The sequence below is a fragment of the Oxyura jamaicensis genome, chromosome 6 (assembly GCF_011077185.1).
Source record: "Oxyura jamaicensis isolate SHBP4307 breed ruddy duck chromosome 6, BPBGC_Ojam_1.0, whole genome shotgun sequence".
Lineage (NCBI taxonomy): Eukaryota > Metazoa > Chordata > Aves > Anseriformes > Anatidae > Oxyura > Oxyura jamaicensis.
The window spans coordinates 34,788,258-34,814,937 of NC_048898.1; the positions used below are offsets into that span (position 1 = coordinate 34,788,258).

Here is a 26,680-nt window from a genome sequence, read left to right on the forward strand (position 1 = left end):
GCACTCCCTGCATCCATCCAGAGACCTGAACCGCAGCGTTTTTGAGCAGGCAGTCGGTCTGGGGGGGGGGCACAGACTTTCTAGGAAGAGCTTTCTGCCTAGTGCAAACCATGGCGGTTTAGCTATAGGTAGGCAGCCGGGAGAGCTGTTCTGCTGAGCGGGGAGGGAAGCTCTGCCCTGACTGAGGCGTCGTGCCCTGGTGGCTCGCGCTCCCCAGGGGCTGCCTTTGTATGGCTGGGGAAGGGGCACTGCTGGCTCCACCCGTGCCTCCTCAGCCTCCCTCACGAGGGCTGCCGGGCCCTGCTGGGGCCTGGTGGCTCCCTTGGCTGCCTCGAGGGGCCTCGGTGCTGGGAACAAAGCCCTGCCTGCCTTGGTCCCCCGCTCTGCTGCAGCATGCATCCACCCCGGGGCCAATCGCATTGGTGAGCGTTGTTTATATATATATATATATATATATAGTATATATATGTATATACTGTATATGTATATATAGTATATATATGTATATACTATATATATATATATATATAGTATTTCTTCTTCCATGTTGCAATTCAGGAAGGAAAAAAAAAAAAGTATTTTAACCACAAAGCGCCTCTTCCTTTGCTCTCATTTACCTTCCCAGGGATGCACCTGAGCATTACCTTTGAAATTTGAAACATAATTTTGATTGAGGTTTCTAAGTGGTCCTTAAAACTGGCGTGTCCCAAATGAATGTTCCTGCGATGTCGGGAAGTGTCTGGGAGACAACAGGGTTGTCTGAGACTGAGGGCTCACCACCATGACCAGACCCATCAGTGTCTGCCTCCCGCGATCCCTGCACACCTATTGTTTCAGGTGCTGGAGAGCTATTTAAGAGAGAGGAGATTTGTTCCTTCCATTTCCCTTGCTGATCTCCCCTCTTATATCAAAATGACTTGATGACACGTAAGAAAATGAAGTGCGCTTGCTGAGCCTTTATTGAAGGAAAACCTGTATGCCGTTAAATGCTGTCGGCAGTGATAAATAGGCAGGCAGCAAGTGGCTGCGCTGCTTCCCTGTGTTTTTCTCCGAGAACCTGCAGCAGATTGCCTATAATTGCTCATTGCTCTCCATTAGTGTATCTCCCTCCTGGCAACTCTTTAATAGTTTACATCTCTTGGGGCTGAAAATTACTATTTTAATTAAAACAATTTGTTTCAAATGGGGCTCCCAAATCCCCACATGATGTTTTAGGAGCCTTGGGCAAAGAACAGAAAATGGAGAGGAGCAATTGTTTTTAGGGCTAAGAGTGAAGCTGAATGTAGGAGTTTGGGATTCACGAGCAATTTCTGAGGCCCAACCTCACAGCTGAAGAAATGAATCCTCCAACGCTGAAGTCCAGTAGGATTGAAACTTTGTTTTCCAACTATTTTTTAATTGGCCAGGGGAGGAAAAAAACTTGAGTTTCAGTTTAGCCTTGTTTTCTTTGTTCTTATGCAGGCTGTGAGAAGCAACGGTTTTCTGGAGAAGAAAAAGAAAGCGCCAAGAAAAGGAGCTTTGGGCGCTTAAATGCTACAGCAACGCACTTTGGAAGCGGGAGGGAGCAGCCAGAGCCATGCATGTGCCATTTGTGCTTCCTGCACGTGCCGAGCCGGTCGCTGTGCCACGTCTCAGTTCCTGAGGGTTTTGTGTCTGCTGCCAGCTGTGCTCAGGGCTCCTGCTGCATGCTGGAGCAAGTCCTTCGTCAGGCATCGAGGGGAAGTTTCCATACCTGGTGCTGGGCCCCGATGCCTGGTGTTCTGGATTCACCATGCACCAGCACAACGATCAGCCGCTTCATTCCAAGCAGTATGTAATTTTTATATGTGTATACATATAACAGAATTTTATTAATATATTTTTACAATTTTTTTTGCCTTATTTATACCCATATGTAATTTAGATATGTGTATAAAATATACAAATATGTGGGCATGTGATGTTATTGTTCTGCATCAGCCCAGTGGTGAGAGCACTTGCCGTGCAAACAGGAGAGGTGGGCGCAGTCTTGTCCTCGGGCTGTGGCTCTCAGGCTCCTGCCCCACCTTGCAGGGAGCACCCTGGCATCCCCACCCCTGCGGCCCATGCTGCGTGGTACAGAGCCAGGCTCCCATCTTCTCTCTCTGTAGTCTCATAAATATTACATTTCTTCTTCAGTGTTGGCTCAGCTTTATTTTATCGTCCCTCTTCTGTGCAACTGCTCTCGCCATTAGTCTGTTATATTACAGAGGAGGAGAGGCAGCTCCCCAGCAGAGGCGAGCCCGGCTGCTAGGATGCAGGGCTGTGATTTAAGCACCACTTTGCAGAGAGTGGTTTTGGACTCTCAAACTGCATCACACAGTTATTTAATTCCTGTCTGCCGATATTGCTTGTTTCCCAACTCTCCCATACTCACTCCCACACCAGTGGCAGCTCCTCCATGGGAGCTGGGGGCTATGGCCAAGGGTCTGATACAGCACCCAGCTGCTCCGGGCATCTGTGCTGGGGGCTGGCACCCACAGCAGCCCAGGAAAGCCAGATGGGGCAACAGCCATTGACTCAGAGGGGGCTTGTCTTGAAATGTCTTGTGAACTGTTAGCTAAAAACTTCTCGATAACTGTGCCTTCCCAGGCACTGAGCCTGGCAGGATCAGAGCTGCCCCTACCTTTCCTGGCTCTGGCTGAGTTGTTAACACAAAAGGTCTCCCTGTGCTGTACCCCATGGCAAAACTTAACAACAACTCTCAAAGGCTAGGATTACCAAGGGCTCAAGATGAGAAATACGACACCATGCAGAACACGTAAGGAAGGCTCAGGTTGGGGCAAAAAATGTGTCCATGCTGTGCATGATGCAGCAGTCATGGTGAGCAGCCAAAAATAACCAGAGACACCCAAAGGGGCCCAGCTGCTGCTGCACTGCCCTGGCTCAGCACGGTGGGAGTGCATGGTGAGTGGCCTTTTGCCCAGCCTTGCTTACTTTTGGGCTTCTGAAGAAAATTAAGCTGCTAAGGCAAGGAAATTTATTTTGCCTTGTGCAAAATTGATAGCACTTATTACTGTCCCAATCCTGACATTATTTTAACTCCAGTTTGGCTGCTTTGTCTACTTTCTTCCTGTTTTGTATGCTTCCCAGCTTGCTTACCCTGCCTCTCCTTCTTTTCACCGTCGCTTTCTGCATTTATGGCCAGGCAGTTATTTCTGCCTTCTTGTCTTAAAAGGGGAAGAAACTGTGTGCATTGCTTTAAAAATCTGCCATATTATTAGGAATGTCTGGCTTTATTTTAGCTTCGTAACAAGGCTTATATGAATATTATTTGTGCTGCTTATGCTGTTGGTCCCTACTGCTGTCAAGTCTGTGAGGTCTGAATAATTTCTGATACATGCTTAAATGATATTTGTTTGTCCGCCTGTATGCCTAGGGTCCAAAAAGACTCACTTTCAAGTGTTTAGATAGCATAAGACCTAATTAGTTGCTCCGTGTCTGTGAACGTTCAGCCCTCTCCCATCATTATGCAGTGCCATTTTTATCTTTCTGCCACAGATCCTGTCCCAGTAGGTAGTGTCAGGCCTGCCAGGTTATTACGAAATTGCTGACCATCTGTTATCTGTGGGTTTTTGGTCTCTGCCAAGCAGTGCCCTGAAGGGAAGAGACTGGTTTCTTCATTAAAATACATTTCAGCTTTCTTGAGCTGTCCCACAATTAGTCTCAGCTTTTGTTGCTGCAATGTAGCTGCTGTAGAGGTGGTGTATACCCATCTTCAAATAATTTAAACTTTGTCTTTAAGGAGGACTAGAAAAAAATCGCTGTTGGAAATGCAGATTCCCTTGCAGGCTGCAGGAGCAGTATTTTTTCCCCCACTGTTTGCCTTCCTCCCCTCCTCAGGGGAGCCAGGCTGGCGGCGGTGGCATGTCCCAGAGCTGATGTCTGGACGTGAGCAGCTTCTCCAGGACATTTCAGGTATCTTGTTGCACTGCTGCAGGTTCACTATTCAGTGCTGATGCCCATTCTGGTGCTCTGTGCACACCCAGACCTGACGTTCATTTGTACCTCACATCAAAGACGTGCCTTTTGCAGGCTGGCTGGGTGCAGGGTCAGGTCCGGCTGCATTTCTCCACCCTTCCTCCTCATGCCCTTGTGGTGTTCGTGTTGCAGAAACAGAAGAATACCGAGGGATTACCAAATAATCCTACAGGATCCGAGCAGCCCACAGAGATTGCTGAGGTTTAACGTTTACACGGTGGCCTGATTGCCCTAAAAGCTGTTCCCCGGTAGCCGGTCCAGCACCTTCCTGGCCCGTGAGTCCATTCCCAGCCCAGGCCAAGTGCTGTGCCGTGCTGCTGCTCGTAGGGGCTCAGCATTTGGGCCCCTCTCTGCCGCCCGGCCCTGGGCCGGCTGCTGTCACTGCCAGCACCCGCCCGGAGCACGAGCCCCGCATCCAGCAGCAGCGATGCCCCTGCTCCGTCTGCTCCCCAGAACATCTCTGCTGCTTGGCGAGGTGTAAACCGCACGAGTGGTGGGATTTTTTTTGTTGTTCAACAAGAAAAACAGCGTACACACTTTGGTTCAAAGAAAAACGTGTACTATGATTCACAGCGCCTAATTACAGATGACAGGCCAGCTAGTTGTTGTTACCCGTGCTATGAGATGTTTTTCCTGATACATGATGCTGCCACTTTCCTGCAGCTTTGAACACGTTTCCCTTTCATTACTCCGGGAGATGTTAGTTTGTTATCAGTGCTTGTAGTGCTGGGAAGCGTATTTACCAGGAAAAAACAAATGCAAAGCGTTTGCCTTTTTTTGTTGTTAGCTTTTTTACAAGCATGTATGTGTGTATATATGCGTATATATATTCATAAAACCTACTCATAGTTGTTTTAAATAGCAGTATTGGTTTGATAGCATGTCGTCTGTTAGATTTTTTTTAGATTGTAATATAGGGGTTTTGGAGGCAGCATGGAAAAAAAATGACTTGAAAAAGGATTCGTTCTGCTGGACATAAAATGATTGTGCCGTGATTTGTGTTACTTTTAGGAGGAAGATGCAATGAGTTCATTTGATAATTTGAACCCCTGCACAGAAGTAATTTTATGCATTACAGATATAGCACATGCATATCACAGCATGCACAAACCACCAAGATCTTAAAGTCTACTTAACTGAACTGTGTTGTGTGAGGTTGTGCATGTGTATTTTGGGGAATGTGGCACTGAAGAAAAAATTGAGCCTTCAGTCTAAGTCCTGAAAGTCTTTATGGCATTTGATGAACCAAAAGAGAGGAAGACTGTTTTTCAAACACACAAATATCTGCAGCACACTTTAACTAAACTCTTACACTTTCCTACTTGGGACAATCTTTTATCAAGTGGCAGGGTGTAATCATTAAAACCTCTGTATCTGTGAAAACATACTTGTGAAGTACCAGTAATTATTTGATTGACCAAAAATTCTGGATTATTTGCTAATCAAGTTGAAGTGAATGCTAATGAGTACACTGAGCCTAGTAAATCTGAGGACAAATGAGGAGAACTCAAGAAACTGAAGACCCGTTGTTCCTTTAGGATGTTCTTGAACTCTTGAGTGCTGATAAATATTCAGACGCAGTGGCATGCCCAACTAAGAGGAGAAACCACAACAGTTTTTAGAAAACCTGACTCGCAAGGCACAATAACACGTGGAAATACTTCCTGTGACCTCATCTATTACCTTCTAAAAATGATGGGCCTTCGGGTAGTGTCCTTTGGAATGACGCTGAGCTTGAGGAAGCGTACAGGCTTTCAGATGACTCTGGTTTAGTGAACGGCTGTTTTGGAGTCAATGTTTTGCTCTGGAGCTGTCTCTGTGTAAGATAACACAGGAACCCAGAGGATGGTGAACGCTTTCAGATATGATTAATGTTAAGGGACTAATAAATCTTAGTTTAAACTAAGCTTTGAAAGTAAATGATAAGGATTTCATTATAAGAAAAATTAAGGAATCCATTTTATTTTTTTATTTTTTATTTTTTTCCTCTTAGGGTAATTCAGTGCCAGAAGTCAGGTTTTTATTTTTATTTTTATTTTATTATTTTATTTAAAAAAAAAAGTTTGGAGCCTACTATTATCTTAGATATACAAATGGAAGGAACTATTGTATTAAAGTTACAAAAGCTTAAAATACTGTTTCCGTGATTGTCATATTAACTTCAAAGTCAAATGTAGCTACCTCAATAAGCCTACAATAAAATGAATAATTATTTCATGTCCTGCACAGCATAGTACTTGCCTAGTGTACATAATGTTATCAGTTGCTGACACCGCTGTGAAAATATATATGAGAAAAACAAATCAAGCTTTCCGTGCAGCAATAAATGTTTTGTATTTTTTCAGTGTTGGTTATTATGAAAAACATACTTTGAAGCTCAAATTTTGTTTCCATTCAGAAAGCTGCTTTCTTTTGAGTTTAAACAAACAAGTAATCCTGTAAAAATTAATGGGATTAATTAAAATGCACGTGTTTGGGAAGTATCCATGACCATAACAGAGATTTACTTTTTCATACCTTATTGCATAAATTTTCTTGAATTTCCTGCAATATTTTAAAGTTATTTTATGACTTTGTTTATAAAAGGAAACTAGGGATTTCTAATCCAATTAGTTTTAAGGAAATGGTTGAATGAGCATATTCCAACATTTTGCAAAACCCTTCTATTTCTTAGGTAATTATATTTCTCAATAAATACATTATAAAGAAGAATTTACATCTTCAGCATTTCTATTTCAAAATAGAGATCATTTTATTGTGTATTTTTTACTAATCTTTTGCTATATTCAGCTAAACAATGTGACTAACACCCCTAGAAGAGCGGGCACTTCAGCTGTTGACGTGAGCATATCTGACTGCAGCAAGAAAAAGCCGTTCCCCGTTAATGGCACCTTCATTCTGGTTTTTACCAGCCCGCCTGCCTGCAAAACGTCCTTGCTCTGCGCTGATGGCAGCCTCTGTGGTAGTTCTGGGAAGCTGATGCTCGCACGTGTGCCAGGGACTGGCTGGTGACTGCAAACAGAATTCCCTTCTGGACCAAGCCACCGACGAGCTGGGTCTGCTGCAGCTCCGGCTGCACAGGTACAGTTTAAGCTAAGTATGCTATCTGGTTTTCCACAAGCTGAAAAATGTCACTGTTGATTACCTGGAAGTAATCAGAAATTTTAGTCAAATTTTGAAAGGTTTTGGTTTGCTTTTCTTTTTAGTGGCTACATCAAAGTTCAGGGAAGGAAGACTGCCCGCGTGGTTGGTGGCTAAGGGCAGGTTTGCAAGTAACTGACACATGCAGACATAGTTAAGAATGGAACAAGTAGCCTTCAGAGACTACTAAATAAGAAAGAAAGAGTGTTAGGCAGTTGCTGGAGTCTGCGAGAATATTTTAGAGATACACAAGTGCAAAGTACGTGCTTTCCCTCTTCTTACACTTCTCTGTGGACATCCATTGCTGACCTTGGTCCCAGACAACAGAAATCTGGGTTTTAATGTGGGAAAGAGACATTCAGTGTAAGGGGATTTGAAACTGTTCCTCCACCCTCAGGGAAACATCCCAGCCGTTGCATGTGTTCATCCGGGGCAGACAGCTCTCCTGCTCATGATGCCCCTGATGCGGAGCACTCAAGTGCCAAGCACAAGGCAATCACCTGGTTCTCTTCTCATGGGTGGGGAAGTAGTCCATGGAAACAGGAGCAGTGAGAGAACGAGAGCAACTTCCTTCCAAATGTGCTATAAAATCATGGTGAGAGCCCTTCTTCGGGGGGCGGGCAGAGCGGGGAATCAGGGGCTTCAATACAGGCTACCTACGTGTTGGCTGAAAATCCTGGTGGCCAGGCTGCTGGGCGAAGGAGAAGCAGCACATCCTCACCCGATGCTTCACTGTAATGAGAAAAACAGCTAAAAACATTGTGGGTCATTGTAAACAATTTTCTTTTCCAGTTTGGCTACTGAACTGAAAAATCAATTATTCCTACAGCCCTGCTGGAGATCTTGGGTTCAGTCCTTGATTTGTCTGCCAAGGTTGCAGAGAAAAACATTTGTAAGGCTGTAACAGTAAATCAGATGCCTTTGTCTTCTATATGCTGCACTCCTAGGCTTTGGACCTAATTGTGCTGTTTTGCTGGCCCTTGCTGTGATAAAATATCCACAGATAATGAGATTTGAATTCTGGGAACTGGATGCTGGATGAGGGAACCAGTGGAAGAGAACATGAATTTTGCAGATTCCAGTTTGTGTTGACACTATTTGTATAAGACATCAGCTGAAGACATGTAAGGTCAAGCATGCCGAAGTATATATGTATTTTTTACATGAGATATGATTCAAAACAGCTATCATAAATAGGGATGAACTGCTTTGATCGATGTTTCTGAGCAAATATTCTCTAGAGGCAGTTTTGTGAGGGCTTTCTCATACCTTTCTGAGGTTACAGACAGAGTATGGGGTGGGATGAAACACCAGCCTGATGTATTATGGTAAATACCAGGAATGTTTGGAATGCTCACAGGACTACATGAGCTCTTGGAGAGCCTCTGAAAACTGCAGAAGCTATTGGAGAAGGCATTTGCTACTCCTGTGCTTTTTTTCTTTTCTTTTTTCCCCGTGGTATTTATTTGTATTCGAGTCGTGGAACCGGCAGATTCAGAACATTTAAGCAGTTGCACAGATACTCTGGCAGTATCCAAAAGCAGCCCTGAAGTAACCTGGCTTGCTCCCAAACTGCAGCTGGACTTTTATTTGTTTAGAAGAAATAAAACATCAGCGGCAAAATGCTGCATAAAGAAGAAAAAGAAGTCCAAATGTTAACGCCCAGTTAAACACTAAAAAGAAAAAAAAGGACAAAAAAGAGCTCCAACCTTTCTGTTTTACTCTTTAGGACTTCACACAGGTTATCACAGGTTTGTGGGGAGGCCGGTGCCCTTTGCTTTCTCCACGATTACCATTACAGAGGCATTATGGTGGCACCCTGGTTTATTAACTTTTTGAGGCTGTCAGGTTAGGTACTTGCAACTCTTGGAGCTGACTGGGATAAACATTGAATTTAACTGAAACTTTTGTTCTGGAAATAAGGGTGGAAGTTTCACAGTCTTTTCCCAAAGGGGCCTTGGTTCAGGCTGGAGCACAGCTCTGGGAAGTGTTCTCAGGCCGGCGCTGGCAGCTCCTGGTTTTTGTTTGTGGGAAGGAGAAGGTATTTCTGCTGCAAAGCTACCTCTGCCCTCGGGGTTTCTACCCATGCTATTAGGTTTTTACTTGTTAGCCCAGCAGGGACTGCTGGAAAGTGCACAGTTTATATCCTTCTGAGCAGAGAATATCTTCCCTGCTACATATAGATCTTTGGGGTCCATGTTGATTTACCTATTTTTAAATTAAAAAGTCCTTACGATGACTCGTCATGTAGTCTGCCATGGGGTTTTTACTCTACAATGTCACTTAATGTCAGGCACTTCACAGAGATGCTTTTGCTAAAGGTGTGCTTCGGACTGATGAGCTCACAGGCTTGTGCTGTGCCGGATCTCTCAGTTCTGAGCAGAGTTTCCCTAGAATCAGGTTAACTAGTTGTAGCAAAACTGAAGCCAAATCAAATGAGCAGACGTTTACATTTCTGGGATAATACTGACCACATTTGGAGTGATACGAGTAAGAAACGTATATAGAGGAAAAAATTCAAAGAGTAGTATTTCTACAGGTGTGTCAATATTCCCTGGCTTGGCTGTACTTGAGGAAAAAAAAAAAAAAAGTCATTTACTTCCTTTGCAGTTACATCTGCATTCTTACGAAGTGTTATACAATAAAATGCATCGATCAGGCAACTTACAGTTGAGAAAAAAAATGTTATAATGGCTGAATTGCCTTAATTAAATACTTGCACTGGTCTGCTGGGTAGAGGCTACCTGATGCTCTGAGTGAATCTGCCGTGGTTCAGACAGGCTTCCTGGCTGCCCGTAGCATGAATTTTGGAAAATAAAGTACAGAAACGGGAGAAAAGAAAAAGAGACCATCAACTTTCCCATGAAAAACAGCCCCTTTTGCAAAATAAACAATCTCCTGTCATGCCAGCGGAAGATAAAAGGAGTGAGGTGTAGGGTAAATTAGCAACTTGTCAGGGAAGACTTTTGCATGGAGACATGATTGGACTTGAGGCAGCACACAGCCAGCAATTGATGTACACATGCTGTAGCAAATCGCTAGTTTTTTTTGTACCAAGGATGAGTGAAGGTAAGATGAAAGGGGATGCCTGTCTTACCAAAAAGCTTTTATTAGCTCGGTAAATGTTTATTAATTTAAGATCACACCTGGTGCCACGCTGTCAGTGACAACAAAATCCTCCCTGCAGGCAGCGGCTGCTTCCCAGGCCCATCACGGGGCGGTGGGATCCACGTCTCGGGCAGTGGTTTTGTCTCAGCTTTACGTGCTTCGCTGCAGGGGCTCAGCACCTTTGTTGTCACTGTATTCCATCCTATTTAACCATTCCTTGTTAGTGTTTTTTTTTTTTCCCCAAACCTCCTCTGATGAAGGACTTCTGATGAAGGAAAAATTCTCCTGGTGGCCCCGGTGGAGGCTGTGGCCTTCCCTGGCCTTTTCCACTTGTCCTTTGCCAGCTGCAGGTCCGTGAGGGAGGTTTTTCCTCTCGAAACCTCAGCGAGGTCATTCTTATGCAGGTGTTCACTCCTCCTGTTTTTCACCGTACTCTCTACTAATCCTAGTCAATAGGACACTGAGGGTTATCCGGATACCCTTTAAATTAATTGGAGAGTGATCACAAATGAATAATTATTTGAACTTTCTTTTCTGTCCAGAGAGAGCAGGTTAGTACCTCATATACATATTCATACGTAGTGCGAGGCCTTGTGAAGCAAACAGGAGAGATGTCAGGGCAGCATCTCGGTAATCTCTGCTGCCTGGGGAATGGCTTTGGGCATCGTCAGCTTTGAACGGGTGGCTTTGAACCAGAAAGGAATTGCAGTTTGTTGCCCTCCTCTGGGTTACAGGACTTCTGCCCAAAGAATGTAAGGAATTTTGTGGCGCTCTCTCTGTAAAATACATTTATAAACTGTATTCTACAATATGGTAACTCCTTAAGACCTGCTTGTTTGTAGGTGTGCTGCTGATAATCAAAGCACTCAATGCGATTTCAGAAATCCTTCTGGAAATACTCACCTGCTCTCCTATATAACTCATTTCTTCTAGGGGTCACCACAGTCATTAAGCAATGAAAGGAGAAAGTGCCATCAATAGCCCAGCTAGATTTAGAAAATAACCCAACAAGATCAACTGCCCTTGATATTTGCTCTTGCCTCCCCCTCCCCGTTCCATAGAAATTGATCCCCGGTGCTCAAAGTAAGCATAAAACAAATTTTCTGCATTCCTAAGCCTTCCCCAGAGGAACTGCAACATTGTTTTTCAAAATTCCTGTTATGTTTTTGGTAATTTTTACTAGGAATCTGGGCTGTGCATGAAGCCAAGTCTGGAGCCCCCACTGGGGGAATTTGATTTTCCAAGTGAAAACCTGGGACGTTCCTCCAGGGACTGGGAGCAGGTGAGGGGAAGCACGTGTGTGCGGAGTGGCTTTACCTCTGAAACGAGAAGTTCCCTTTAGAATCTGAGTGATAAAATGTGCATTTATGCTTTCCCCTCACTGCTGTGATTCCCCTGCAGCCCCATCTTCAGGACCAGTCTCTCTAAGATGAGGAAGGAGCAAATGCTAACACTTTTGCTTGTGTAGGAAATGCATTTCCAGGGCGTGAAATTGGGAACCTAATAGGAAGACCGAGGAACGTGGGAAGCTTAACGTGACTGCGGTCTGAGTTTTGGGGCACGATGGATGGAGCACTCCGTGGCTGTCCCTGCGCCTGCTGCTGTGTGGTGCTGCGTGTCCTGCGCTGCGTCCTGCAGCTGGCCTAATTGCTGGAGGAGGAAAGGCAAATCTGAAAGTGGCAGGCTGCCTGTAATGATGCTTCCCACAGCTAAATGATATTAGAAAACAATCAAAAAGCAACTCCCAAACAAACAGAAAAGTGCTTATGCCTAATAAGTACCTCTAAACAAAATACTTGGTAAATGACTTGAAAACTAAAGCTTCCACACCTTCCACATACGTGGGGATTATTTTCCTTTACAAAGAATTGAAAGCTACGCATCAGCTGTGTTTCAGCTGTGAATTGTGCTCTGCGCAGGTTTCTCTTTGTGTCTTTTCTATAGGTTTGTTAAGGTCTCCTTTGATTCCAATTTTTTGTCTCCGTGGTGATGTGGGCCAGTCAAAATCTGCATGGACAGTTATAATTGCAATTTTCCCATTCAAGAGGCAGGCTTCCAGTGTTCGCAGTGCCAAGTAACCTCAGTGACACTCCTAATTTGTCTGATTGGGGTATCTTTAAGATGGTTCAGTTACTGAAACAGGACACACGAAGCCTTGTCAAATTCAAGAGAGCACATCATATATTTTGCTTGCTCCTCAGAGTGACAAGAGGAAAAATATAAACAAACACTACAGTAATTTTTTTGTTTATTTTTCAAAATGATAGACATTTGAAGCTGGCATAGCCACTAACACATTTTTGTGTTTTTCCATCTGCATGTGAAATCCATCTGTTTGCAGAAATTGTTTTTACACAGTTCGTAATCCCATTGATTCTCAGATATTAGAGATTGTGTCTATAATTGCATAGGAAACCATTTTTATTAAGAATCAGGAACTGAATTAGATAATTAGATTTATTGATGGGAAATTAAATTTAACAGCGGAGAATTGCCTTAAGTTAGCGTAACAAGATTTTCATTATTCCTGATGTAAAAGCTTTCGGCTTTAGTAGATGCTTGCCAGCTAGTGGGATGCGAGCTGGCGTGCTTGCCTGGAAAGCGTGATTCTTTGATCACATCACTACCGTTCATCCCAGCTGGCTAGATTTCTCTTGATTAATCAAACATTTTCTATTTTAACAGCCTTTCATAGACTCTTTTTATACTTTTCATATGCTCATATACTTTTGTTGTAAAACAGAACTGGACAGCAGAGATGTTTTGTGTATATGACTCTCTTCTATTCTTCTATATCAGGCAGGACTGATGCACCATTTCTGTTGTGTCTACGATGTGTTTCATGGTTGTAAAATATATCTATATATCTATATATTTCAGCTGTGCATCTCTTAGCTAAATCCACTTGAATTTGCTGGGTGAAAGCCACCATGCTGCCTTGACTTGCTAGCTCAAACGAAGAGGTGAATGTTGAGACCGTAACAGTCCAAATCCGTGTGTGTGTGTGTAAAGAAAAAAAAAAAAAAAAAAAAAAGAGTAACAAATTTTCTGGCATTTTTCAGTTACGTATGAAAGGCAAAATGTGAGCAGTACATATGTGAGAAGGTATGCTATAGTTACTTAACATTTTAATCCAAGACTTCATAGGGCAAATGCATTGATGCTAACACCTGCAGGAGAAAAGGGAAACGATCCCTGCTGATATGTGAGGCCAGTGTGCTCTGCCATCCCATGCTGCAGCTTGCAGTTGGCCTAAGTACAAAGGAACAAGTAGAAATGTGGTTTGCTGGGACAGATGTCAGGAGAGGGTGGCCGGCTTCCTATCCAGGCACTGCTGCAGGAAAAAAAGTGTGATTCCTGTGCCCTAGCTCCTGTGGGAAGCAAAAGCGTACCAGATGGCAGCCCAGGAAAGATGCACGACCCATGCTGTCAGGATGAAAATCAGAAGGGCCTTCTTAAAATCACTTTGTGTTTTTGCAGACAGCCACTGTGAGAAGCACTGCACTAATTGATTGCAGTTCCTTAAAGTCCCTGCAGGCCACGGGAGCTGCGTGCTGCAGGAAGGCACTAGAGAGCCTCAGAAAATGGGGAGGAGCACGGAAATGCCTTAGGGTGACGTGGTGGTGGCTTTCCCCTGAGCCATGGAGCTCAGGCCATACCTGCACGTGAGGTGTCGCTCTGTAATTCTGTCAGCATTCACAGTTTCTGAGCACATGTGGCGGGCCTGACATGAAGTGTTTGTACACTTGTGTCTCCCAAGCCAATTTGTTCGGACTCCTCATAATGTTCAGCTCTGCACCATTCTCAGCTGCCATTTAGCTGCACTGCAGAAGGCCACGACAGACACAAACCTTCCTGCTTGCAGAGCGGGTTCACGTGCAGACCCTGCTCAAACCGTCCCATCAGCGATCAACGGGTGGAAGCTCCTCCAGTGTAAACCCCACCAAGGAAGAGGAAATACTAAAGAAATACTGAAAAGCATGGTAAGCACGGCTCACGCCAGGAAACACTCAGTGGGGCAGCATCACCTGGGAAGAGGGAACTGTGCATCCTCTATCAAAACCTTCTGTTTTTCCATTCCTGTAAATTTTCCCATATATTATAATTTGTTTCTCTTCTAAAGTAACAGTGAACTGTAACGCTTATGGTAATTCTTTAATTCCCAAAATGACTTATAACTTGACTTGTCCTTTCATTATTCCTCTTTATACTTAAAGCTACTTCGCATCAGGTACATCTTCCATTCGCATGCTAACAACAACAATATTGAAATCTGTAACAATCTCCTTGTTATCTCACTGCCAGCCTTATTCTTTTTTTGCACTTTTTTGTTTCTTCAAAATAAAACATTTTTGCAAAAATAACAGCTATCCAGATACACCGCACTCATTCAGAAAATCTTCAGTTCTGCCATTGTGATAACTTTTCAACTGTGTTGCCTTTATGGAGTTACTTTCTTAGCTGTTATTTCAGATTTCACTATTTTAATATTTCAGTGCCTGTTTCTACATAGCTTCTTGATTGTTCACTGGTCTTTTAAGTCATAACTCAATTATGTTTTTCTGTATCCTCTCAAACTTCTGAACTGTTGGGCACACTTGCTTGGCTTTTCTCATATTCTCCTTAAGACTTTATGATTGATTCTGGCAAGAATCTCTCTGTTATTTTTCCTGGAAGTTCCTTTTATTACCTCTATAAAAACTCCCATGTCAGTTCAATTGAACAAACTGTATTTGTACCCGTGAAAATGCAGCCATCCAGTTTATGATAAAAGGTACTTTTTGTAAAGCATGGTATTGACTTCCCATTCTCATGCATTTGGAATTTTTTGGGGACATTGTCAGGAAGATGTGACCCTTCAGAAGAGATGCTGCTGCTCCCTCCTTTCAGCCACCCTCCATGAAGGGTGGCATTAGTCACTCTTGTGACCAAGAATGTCTTTTCTGTGGTGGTCCATACCTCACAACTTTTGCACCAGTACATGGAACTGGGAACCTATTTTTTGATGTTCTTGTACCTCAAACGTGTGTAGAATATTGCTCATTTCTGGACAGATTTGTTTAGTTCCAGCAAGACCACTGGACTGCACATTTGCTAACTTACCAACTGTCTTTAATTCACCATTTGAGGAAATTTAAGGTAAGAATAGTGGTAGAAAATAGTATATAATACAAGCAAGCAAATACTTTCATCCTTTAAAAAATATGAACACGTTGTAAAAGTGGGCTGGTGAAGTGGGCTGTGGCTGAGAGTAGGAAGATGCAGAATTGCTCTTGAAGATTTCCTGTAGCAGTGTGTCACCAGGGAGCTGATCAGCAGTGTCTGGGGACAGTCAGTGGTATGATACATTTGCCACTTAAATTTTAATAGCCTATGAGTCAAGATATCTTCTGAGTCTGAAATTCCTTTCTGCCCTATTTCTTTGCTTTTCTTTGGGGTGAAAAAAAAAAAAAAAGTTCCTAAAAGAGCTCAAAAGTAATTTTTCTCTTTGTTCTACTGACCAGTAGGTCTGTTTTAAAGGGAATAGGCAGCACATAGAATGTTTGGCTTACAAAAGATTTGTTTCACTTCCAGTGTAAGTACAGGAAGACATGCAGAAAATGTGGTAGGAACTACAAAAGTTTGCAGTCTTAATGTGAAAAACGTCCACTCGTGCCATGGAAAATCACTGCTTGCTTTGGTAAATTTTCCTTTAGCAGTAGCCATGTCAGTTGCCAAAAGACAGGGAGATGTTATAAAATGGTGAGACAAATGTGCCATGATGACTTCTCATCTTTGTTAGACATGCATCCATGTCAAATATGCAAGTGATGCAAACAAGCAGCAATGTGCAAGGTGTCTGAAGTGTGGCTGGTTTTACTGATGCACCATGGTTATGGTAATCACTTGCAAGACGAATTTTTCTTTAAGAATTCAGATATTGAGTTCATTTCAAGTCGCATCCCCTCTGATGAAGGCCCTGCAAATGCTGTGTGTGTTGCCTTTGGGGTGCTGGCTCTGCTGGCTGTAGACATGAACGAGCCTTTGCTGCTGAGTTTCGCCGCGACCCCCCGGGGATGCTGTCAGTCCCGCTGCGAGTCTCCCACAGACCTCTTGGGAAGGACAGCTTCCCCCTGGGTTTTCAGGGAAGTCCTGTCAGCTGCGAGTCCAGAAATTGCATTTGGCCCTTGGTAGAGGAATAGAGAAGAAAATGCATTTCTCATTTTCACCTTTTTTTTTTCTTTTTCTTTTTTCTCTCTCTTTCTGCTTCTGTTCCAAGAAATGTTCCCCAAGAAGTGCTGTATTTTTCTTATGGACGGATAAGTGCTAAAAGCCTACTCAGCCTTGGTGCAATCTAAATAAGTAATGACAGGTACCTTGTGATGAGTCCCAGTATAATAGAGACCTTTTGAAAGACCGCCTTTGTCCCTAAAAAAAAATATGCCATTTCACATCTGAGACAAAAAATGAAAGGGGTTCTTAATCTCTTTTGGAGTGTCTAATTTAGATATTTTTGAGTCCATCTCCCTATTTTGCCAGAGGCTTTTAGAGAATTGAGGCTCCTTATATTCCAAATAATACCTTAATCATGTATCTAGAACACCCAGAGTGGCATCGCTGGATGTTCCTGCTCCCTGCACGTCACCCGGGTAGGGACTACCTTCTGCTTTCATTTCTCAGGGCCCTTTCATGAAGGCTTCTGTTGTCAACTTTTTTCTCTGGACTTCTTACAGTAATATTTGAGAACTGCAGCCATGAGCTTCCTATGTCTTTGCACATCATCTCCATGCTATGAGGCTATTCGTTTCAGCACGTACCCGTTAGTATGGCCCAGGGTGCCATTTGTTTTCAGAAGCTGTAAATCCTTACGGATAAAATATGTTCCTTCTCCCGTGCATGAAGAGAGTATGCTGCTTATTTGGCTAAGTGCCTGTAGAATATCAAGCAATGCTTTGCATCAAAAGAAAAGAATTATCTGGATGAGCAGCCTCACTGGTTAGCTGTTTTGGTAATGCTCAATAACAACTATGTTTTGCCTTTCCATGTGATGCTCTTTCTAGCATGCATTAGGGGAAAAGAAACGCTAGGGTATTTACAGGTGGAATCCCTTCTCCAGGGCTGTATTTGCACGGTGCTTTTAATCTTGCAATGGGCAAAATTAATGTGTAAGGAGAAATGTATTTTGAGAAGTATTTTGGTATCAAACAAGTGCTGTGTGTGTTTATGCTGTTGGGTCCCATCTGTCATTCATCCTACATGAAGTAACTGACCTTTTTATAGAGAACATCGATTTCTTTCTTTAAAATATGTTCTTACTCTGTTAGAAATTATAGTCTTCATGCAGGAATCACTTGATGAAACTTAGAGCCTGAGCTTGAATAGACCATAACAGTCTCTTCTGGCTCTAAAATCTATGAATCTTTGAAAATCTCATCTAATTTAATAAGTGCAAAAGTACCACAAGGATTCATGTGGGTCCAGTGCCTCCACGGGGATAAGTAAGAACAAAAGAGCTGAGTTGGGTCTGACCATCATCAGAAAGTGAGTGTGCAGCAGTGGCTGTAGGTGGTTACCTGGGGGGGAGTAGGAACAGGGCTTTGATATGTCTTATTTTCTGCTAAATATTTCTCTTTGCTTCCGTCCTGTTGGGTAGAGCAGACAGCTGGGGAGACTCTACTTGTTGGGATGATTTTAGGATGCGCCAAAACCATTCTCTGGCTTGTCACCATGAGAGAGGACTGTACAAATGTGGCTGCTCCTTGTCTGTTTGGTCAGACTCCTCAAATGTACTGATAAGCTTCCTCCTCTCGTTTTAAGAAAGACGTTTCCAATGATCCTTCCCTCACTGGGAGTCAACATTTCTCATAAAGAGAGCAACCCACAGATAATCCATGTAACCCTGTTGCATCTGCTGTAGAAGATGATTGCTGACCCTTTCCTCCCCTCCACACACCGAAAAGTTTCAGGAAAAGGGCCCGCTTTCTTTGTTGACTTTAATTTCTCTGATGAAGTGGTATTTGTAAGCATTGACCCACGCTGGAAAGGTCAAGTGATCTCCTAACGATGTTCTTAAACGTGACCTTCACAGGATAGACATTTCTGTCCTTTACTGACATCTTCCTAAAGCTGAAAGAGTGCCACTTCCATTTTTATGCATCCGAATCAGTCCCTCCCAAAACATCTCAGTCAGGTATCTCCTTTTCCACGGGGAGTGCATAACTTCCATATGTGTCTTAAAATACTAAAATCCTGTGCCGTAGTTCTCTGGCAGCTCAGTGAATGGAATTAATTTCTTCAGATTTACCTCTGTGTGGCTATTCGGTGTTCACCTCATCACTGAGTGACTGATAATAGATATATCTGAAGAGACTGGTGTTTGAACAGGAGGTGCTTTGGTTACAATATATCCAGGGAAATCTGCAGAATAGCCAGCACATTTATGAGAAATTCTCTGATTATTTATAGAAGTTAATTGTCCTTTCCACCCCACCTTACGCCAGCCCCTGCCTCATTTAACACAAAGCATGTTTTACCTGGAAAAGCGGCAATTGCCGCTGTTCGGGCTGCAGCTGTAAGGCCAAAGGTGCCTATACAATGTAAGTGGTGTAGCCAACATATCGTATTTGCCTGTTGTAATTATTCTTCCTCCTAACCCTCTCTATCCACTACATTAATCAGTGACACCTCATGCTGAACAGAGAGAGATGATTTTGACCAAGGGTGGTAAAATGGAACGTGAAATGAGAAAAGCAAAAAGAATTAGGTGCTGTGCTGTGCTCCCGCGGGTTTATATCCCTTTCCCATTTCTGAGGAGCAAACAATAACCATCCCAATTGCACTTCCTTTGCTTCTTCCTCTGGTCTGAAGGAGCTCTGTGCGTGAACATGTGATTACAACCCGAGAAAAACCTCCCTAGAAAAACTAAGGTGAAAAAAACAACAACAAGAAGAGTATTTTGAGATGGTTCTCTCGCTGTCTCAAGAAAACAAGTGATATTTGGTGCAGCGCTGAGCACTACGCAGCTTAAGACGGCTGCCTGCTGCTGCGGCCCTGGCTGCTGTGGTGTGGTGCCACCACGGGATGCCTGCGGGACCCGGGGCTGGCTGGAAATGCACAGCCCTTCTCAGTGCAGTGATTCACACGGGGCAGCCAGGGTCAGGTGGGCTTTAAACACTTCAACTAATTTGAATTTTCCTTTTTTTTTTTTTTTTTTTTTAATTATCAATGCAATATTTTCCTTCTCTTTCTCTCTCTCTTTCTCTCAAACTATGCCAGTTGCCCCCAGACTACCCTATATGTTCCCAAAGTCTGCCACAACCCCACATAAAATCACTGGAGCTTGGCCTTTGAAGAGCAGCAGTTTGGGGAGCCGTGACCAGCTGATACACATAATTTTCTCCAGTAGAAAGAAAGTCAGATGTAGCAAAGGATTTTTTTTTTTTTTTTTTTTTTTTTTTTTATACTACAGGCTTAAAAAGGAACCCAAAAATTAAAATTAAATTTTAATTTGTTATTCATTCCCATAGTTTAATTATGCAGTGTTCCTCCAGCAATAAATGTTTTAGTCTAGAGTGATTGTTAATTTATGAATGTATTCTGTATTGATTTTTAAGCAAAGCTATTTAAGCAACATCACCTTTCTTTCAGCATTTTATCTTTAGCAGGCTTAGGGTATTTGAATTTCTTATCTTCCAGTTCTGGTTCAAGGATTTATTAGAGCAAAGGCCAAACATAATTACATTAAAATATGAAAAAAGTCTAATAATTGCAAGCAGATTTCTATGATACAACAGATGAAACCGTGCCATTATGATGTGTAAGGTTTCTGTGAAGAGGAGCTGTAAGTCTTTTCAGCATGTTTTCCCTTTTGTTTTCACAGTAAATTGATTCTTAGCGCTCTGTATCAAAAACGTGGCTTTTTTGGGTGAAAAAAAAGTGACCTTGGTAACCAGAGAAAAACACTGCACCCTGACTCTTTTACTGTTTTCCACAGGCAGACCCGATGTCAGCCCTGGGTGCTGTCCCCCCTTCATGCGAAGGCAGTCCCAGCAGCCTGGCCTTCCTGGGCATCCCTGGGTGCATCCTGCCTGCTCTGCTCAGGGCTGGCACTGCGCTCCTTGGTGCGTCTTTCAGTGTTAGCATTTCCTGGGTCAGCATAGCTATGTGTTCTAATGGCTTGTCTAGCAAGCAGCTCGCTTTGGTTACAGCGCAGCCGACAAGCAGGTTAATTAACCCAAAGCACATTGCCCAGACTGTTCATTAGCTGCAGCTCTCCCTCCTCTCAAATAAATCAGATCTGGTTTCCCAGGTGGGCTGGGACGCTTTCCAAAGCAGCCCCCGGCGGGGTTTCCAGCCCTCCCCATCCTCAGGGGGCACAGGGAGACCTGCGCTGCCGGGGAGCTTCGTTTCCCCCATTGTAAAAGCACAGGAACTGTCCTGGGACAACAGATAAAACCAGGAAAGGTTTTTGGGGTGTAGGGGGTGTCATCTGCCCATCGGTGCCAGTGCTGGCCTGGAAGCAGGTGGGTAATGGGCAGGTTAGAGCAGTTTCGGAGGTGGCCCTTTCCTGCCTTTATTCATTTTATTTTGGTACTTGCGCTTTCTGCAGCAATTTGAGGTTTATGCAGACCAGTAGCAGAGGCAGTGGCTTTGGAACATCACAGGTTGAGATGAAGAGGATTTTGCGGACAGATGGCAAGACTTGCTTCGTTTTACAGAATGGGAACAATTCCAGGGAAAAGTGTGAAAAAACATGTAGTGATTTCAGGTTCTTACTGTGGTCTCCTCCTCCCCACAATATGCATAATTTTATGTTATAAACTAAACAAATCCACCTGGCTGTAAAGTTTTATGTAGTCAAACTGTTTCACAGTGAGAACGATCATAGTGTGATCTTAAATGGGGCAAGCGAGGTAAGTCTAATTGCTCATTTGAGCAGACTCCCTTATAGATTTCTTGAAGAAGAAGAAATAAAACCTGCAGGTACAGCAGAGAGAACAAAGCGTGGGAAAAAAAAAAAAAAATCATTTGTTGCAATATTTATTTTGCCATCCAGCATATAAATACTCCATGAGTTAGGGAGAGCTCTACACGCCTCTTAGCCATGGGATCCAGCCAGCACTGCTGTCTGTTGGTTTTGGGGTTTTGCAGTTCCCAGAGCTGTTACATCATTTAATACCACGTTGTTAGTTGTCACACCTGGTTACCGTGGTTTACATCAGCTGCATCGTGTGATGTCTCATGGAAATTAGCAACTGCTGGGGAAATGTTAAATAAGCACAGGGAAATCCTGTGCTGGCTGTTTTTCAATCTCTGGGACTGGAGGTTCCTGAGCAGGGGAGTCTCCGGGGCTCACCTGGGGCAGGCACTGCCAGCATGGGCTGGGCTCTTCCCATGGTGGCTGGGGACTGGTGCGTGCTGCCTGGTGGCCAGCAGTGTCCAGAGCTTGGGCCCGGGGCAGGAGGTGTCCTGCTGTACCGCCTGCATCGGCAGGAAACCAGCTGGTACGAAGCACAGCAGAAAGCCTCGAGAAAGCTGCTAAAAATCTGAAATGCACATGGTGTAGTTGGAAGGTTGGTTTTCTGTAGGTATTTATACACAGAAATCTTACAGAAAAAAAAACCTATGCACTTACAAATAGAAAATTCCCACATTTACAGAGTTTTGTTCTGATCCTTATTTGCCTTCAGAAATGGGCAGCTTGGCAAGTGCAAGGTTGTGCCTCTTTCTTCTTCCCATCCCACATTTTTAGCACTGATTTTTCCACTGGGTTGGCTTCTCGTCCGTCTTTACTGCAGGTTCGTTCCTGTACCGCAGCAGTCCGGTTCAGGCATCGTGCTTCCCCCCGCGGTGCAGTGGCTGCAGAACCGCGCTGACATCTCCCCCTGCACGGCAGGTGTCTGTCCTGCTCTATGTCCTCACGCAGCCAACCTGCCCGTGCTCTCGCCCTCGCTTCAAAAGGTGGGTGCTCTGAAGCTGATGATAATTCATTAAAAGCCAGCATTAACCTTAGCAATTTACTTTGTTCAGCTTTCTGAGGCAATTAACTTTTAAACCCATTTTCTGATTGTTGACCCTCATATTTGACTGTTAGAAGAAGCATTGCTACAAACACAGCTGTACCAAGAACATTGTGAAGCTGGTCTACAATTTAATTTATATTATATGATCACCTATTAAGCAGGCTAATCATTTTTTATTTGTGCCTAAATAAAAAAAGTGTATATTTCTACTATGAAATTAATGAATTCATAGCTTCTCACCTAACCTGAAATCTAGGTGTCTTGAAACTGTTTTTGTATTAGTCCAACATTATTCTAAAGGAGTTGAATGTATTCAAGCATTGAGAATTATCTAAAGAAACCAGACTTCTCTGCTGCCCACAGATGAAATGGTGCTGGAGCGTGCCAGCCATCCTGTCAAGTCCTAGGTGAAAGTTATTTTCCATAGTAAGCTACGTTTAGACCTTTATTCGTGTCATAGCACGTCACCTACTGCAAGGCAGGCTGCAGGATCTGCTGCAAGGGTAACAGCCCGTATGGACCAAACGGATGCAGGTGCTCCAAGGGCTTTTTGGGTGTCCGAGCTGCTGGCGGGCAGGGGCTGCTCCATGGCATCAGCTCCCCCGGCATGGTGGGTGCAGGATTGAGCTCCTCCTGCGCTGCAAAGAGGTGCTTGCAGCTCTGCAGCTGGCCTCTCGTAGCTCCTCCTGGCTTTTAAGAACAGACCTTCCTTTGACTTTGTTTGTGGTTTTCTGTAGGTGGAAATAATTTCTCACTGAACACAGTAAGTCGGGAAGTTATTTCAAGACCAGCTTTAGCTACACGGCAAATTGATTTGGGTGCAGCCCTCCCACAGCAGCCCTTATTCCAAAACTCAGCTTTTTTGCTCATATTGCTGAAAGCTCACCAAAAATGATGGTTGCAGTTGAAGTGTTCATGTCTTGCTGCCAAAGAACCCTTGCTAAATAAGCTTCTGCAGTTAAATGCTCATCGGGAGCAAGCGAGGCCATCCCACAACTCGAGCTGGTGAAAGCACTTTGTCACACCACTGCAAGCATCGCTGGTCTCCTCTGCACAGGGAGGAGGGACACCTTCACCCACCTTCTTCAGGTACCACTGACTAGGAAATCATCTTGGACAACAGTTTGCCAAAAAGGACTTTCCACATTCTGCTCTGAATCTGTGACCTGCTGAGATCTGAATTTTGTTTGTGTCTTACAAAAAGACAGCGTGTCAGCGTAGGCCTTACAGGGCAGGTAGAAGGGTCTGCAGGGTAACTGCACCTCTGCAAACCTATCCCTGGGGGTAACAACTGCAAAGAAAGCTGATTTTCCCCCAATTTAAGATGATGCATGGACAGACTGAGCTAATAAGGGAGACGAGGAGTTCTTGGCAGAACACAGTCTGCTCTGGCACGCTGGCCAGCACTGGGCAGGGTTTGGGGTGTAATGGGTCAGGCTCCGGGCTCATCTCCTCCCACCACACCTCGCTCCCCTCTCATGAGGGAGGATTTCTCATGGGGATCTGTGCTTGGAAAACTCTGAATTCTGACAGACTGTAAGAAAGACCGTAGGTCTGTGGGTTAAGGTACTTTGTTTTGCTCCTAACAGCACCGCGGCTGAAGATAACATCTCAGTTCCCCGTAAAGCTTTCTGCCACTTTTCATCCGGAGTTAATACTTTGTCAACATGAAGTTTTATATAAAGAGTGGGTGCTACTGCTAACACTTTTGCATTGTTTTTCATTAGCTGTGTATGCAAATTCAAGCTGTTTCTAGGTCAGGGGGAGCCTTAGGCTTCCCATCGCGTGTCTGCATGGCGCTGTTTGGAGAGTTGTGCGCACGCACCTCGGGGTCTGCGTGTCTGCTATTTACTCTTCTCTTCAAGGCAGTGGCAGAAAACCCCTCCAACAACTTCTCTAGCATTAAAATGAAATGCTATCTCTAATATAATTTTTTTTTTTTTTAATTTATTTATTTTTTTTATCCCAAAACAAACTAGATACATCTCCCTTGAAGCTTCGAATCAATAACCTAAAGTAATTGCTTCTCACAAACTGGTCTCTGGATTGATGCTGGTATTTCAAAGAGTGACTTCTCTTGCTAAATGAAATAATGCTAATGTTAGGGCAGAAACAATTACAAGCGAGGTGTAACTTTCTGTGGCTTCCTTTTTAAGGTAGAAGGTTAGGAAGCCAGACTTCGTTTCAGGTGATACAAATAATTTGCGTAACAGTGGAAAAGTTTCATTTCCCTTTTCTACTCAAATGAAACCCTTTGCTGGAGATACGCAGTCATGTTTGTTGTGCCTGAGAGATGAAAGATCTGCTTAATGATTACAAATTGCTTTGGAAATTTGTCACTGGAAGCTTTGATCGTGCAGCCTCGTCATTAGTGGTTGCTTCTCAGGTGTTGGTGCTGGTGGTGCAGGCTCTGGGTGCAGACCCAAGGAGGGTGCAGGTGGGCAAGCCTTGCTCCTGAAAGCAGGGTGCAACACAGCTGGGTCCTCGTGCTGAGCAGATCCGAAAATATTTATCCACGATGCACCCAGTCTTGAATCATGTGCTACGTTTTGGTAACTGTATCAAATTCCACTTCAATGAAAGTTTAATCAAAGTATTTTTCAGTTAAAGGGAGGCACGTAATTAAAATGGAAAATATTCTTTGTGTTCTCTGCCTGCTTTTCCTGATTCTCAGGGTTCCTTCTTTAGGGGATGCGTTTCTAATGAACCTTGTTTCAGTTAATTATTTATGTCGGGTACCTTGTGTTTTTGGGTTAGAAAATTAACACATTTTGATGTCAAGATTCATTATGTTGAAGTAATATCAACAAGGCCATATCCAGATTTTGACCTTGCTGATTAACTGAAGTCTCAGAAATATTTTTTCTTTGCTTTTGGGAGTTTCTGTTCACTTTTCCAACATCTAGGACCTATACGTGTGATGAATTTCATTATACAGCTCTACAGTTAGCTGCCCAGTATACGTAAATGGGGAGAATTATTTGAATCTTTTAACTATTGAAGTGTTAATGAAGCAGAACCCCTTGCTTCTGTGAGTAGAGCTATTCATAAATGCTGGGATGTATACTTTCTAAAGTAGCAGTCTGGTAACATTTCTCATTTGTCCCTACAATACGAAGCAGATGAATGTGACAGGTGAATACCGTCTGCATACCTGGAACAAGCGCTTCCATAAGTGAAGCCTGTGCTTCAGTATTACACGGCGTGTCTAGACTCTTTTTACTAGGCAGTCTCCTCCCATGTATTTCCGTATGCTAAACAAAATGTGACCAGGCCTTAAAGTCCAAGAGGCATGACTTGAACCTCTTCTCCTTTTTCTGAGATGCGGGCTTGCTGCTGGTGATAAAGCATCACTCCAGTCCGCTGGGGGTTGGCATTGTTTGGTAAGGAGCAGATGCCTCTGGTCACAGGATGGATGTAGTCATGGGATTTTTTTCCAACATAGAATATTTACCTTGCTAAAATGATTTTAGGACCGTTACTCTATAGGTGGCATAAGGAAATGCAGGTCTAAGGAGAATAAAACCTCACTTTTTTTTTTTTTTTTTTTAAAAAAAAAAAAAAAAAAAATTTTTTAAATTATTTCGGTTTGTTTGCGGTCTCCATGGGATAAGCTTTCATGTTCCAAGCTCAGGGTTTTGAATAGGCAAATTTGAGATGAGGCAAAGGAAGAAATATCAAGAAGTTTCAGAGCAGATACTCTTCTCTTTTGTGTCTTAATTTATTTTCCTTATTGATGGATTAAGAACTAATTTGTAAATAGATGTGTCTTCTACCAGATGAAAAAAGCAGGATAAAACAAAATTCCCCATTCACACAGGCTTTGTGCTGCAGAGCTATTAATGCTCACATAATTAATATTATGCCACATTTTATTTGCTTTGAAGCTCTGCTTAACTGAGGAATCAGACTTAATTTTTCTGGGTAGCTAGTGAAGTGCAGTGTGATGTGTTAGTGGTCTGACAGCTTTGGTAATTTAATTATCAGGTACATTCCCCTGTACAGCTAATTGACCAGCTCAGTGTTTTACTTGCAGGCACCTTTGGCAAAAATATCTCCATGCCTCTCCCTGACATCCTCCTCACTATGTCCTGTGTATTCTGGGCCTCAGGTCCACCCTGGGAGCCCAAATCCATTGGACAAGAACTGCAAACCCAGTGAAAGTGCAGGGATGGGGAACATCTGCAAATAGAAGTGCTGCCCCACAGACGTGGTGTGCACCCACCCCGAGAGGCTGCAAGTCTCCCAGGACCACGGGACTGTGCTGTTCTCTAAGATGTAAGGGACAAACTGTTGGTGTTACCTAAAAAAAACATCAACCCACCTTTCATAAGGGACTGTTACTGCAGTTCATAGCAGTTACAATGAGGAGAATCAAGCAAAATAAGTGGGTCTTTAATTTGGAATGCTCTCTGAACCATTTGGCTACA

At 43.5% G+C, this 26,680-nt stretch overlaps 1 long non-coding RNA gene across 1 annotated transcript; it reads left to right on the plus strand.

The window, feature by feature from the left end:
* The first annotated feature begins 1,152 nt into the window (after window positions 1-1,152).
* On the plus strand, window positions 1,153-7,336 carry LOC118169321. Its single transcript, XR_004752023.1, has 4 exons — window positions 1,153-1,357; window positions 1,462-1,809; window positions 6,912-7,080; window positions 7,206-7,336. It is a non-coding gene; the product is annotated as an uncharacterized LOC118169321 (long non-coding RNA).
* The last annotated feature ends 19,344 nt before the right edge of the window (window positions 7,337-26,680 follow it).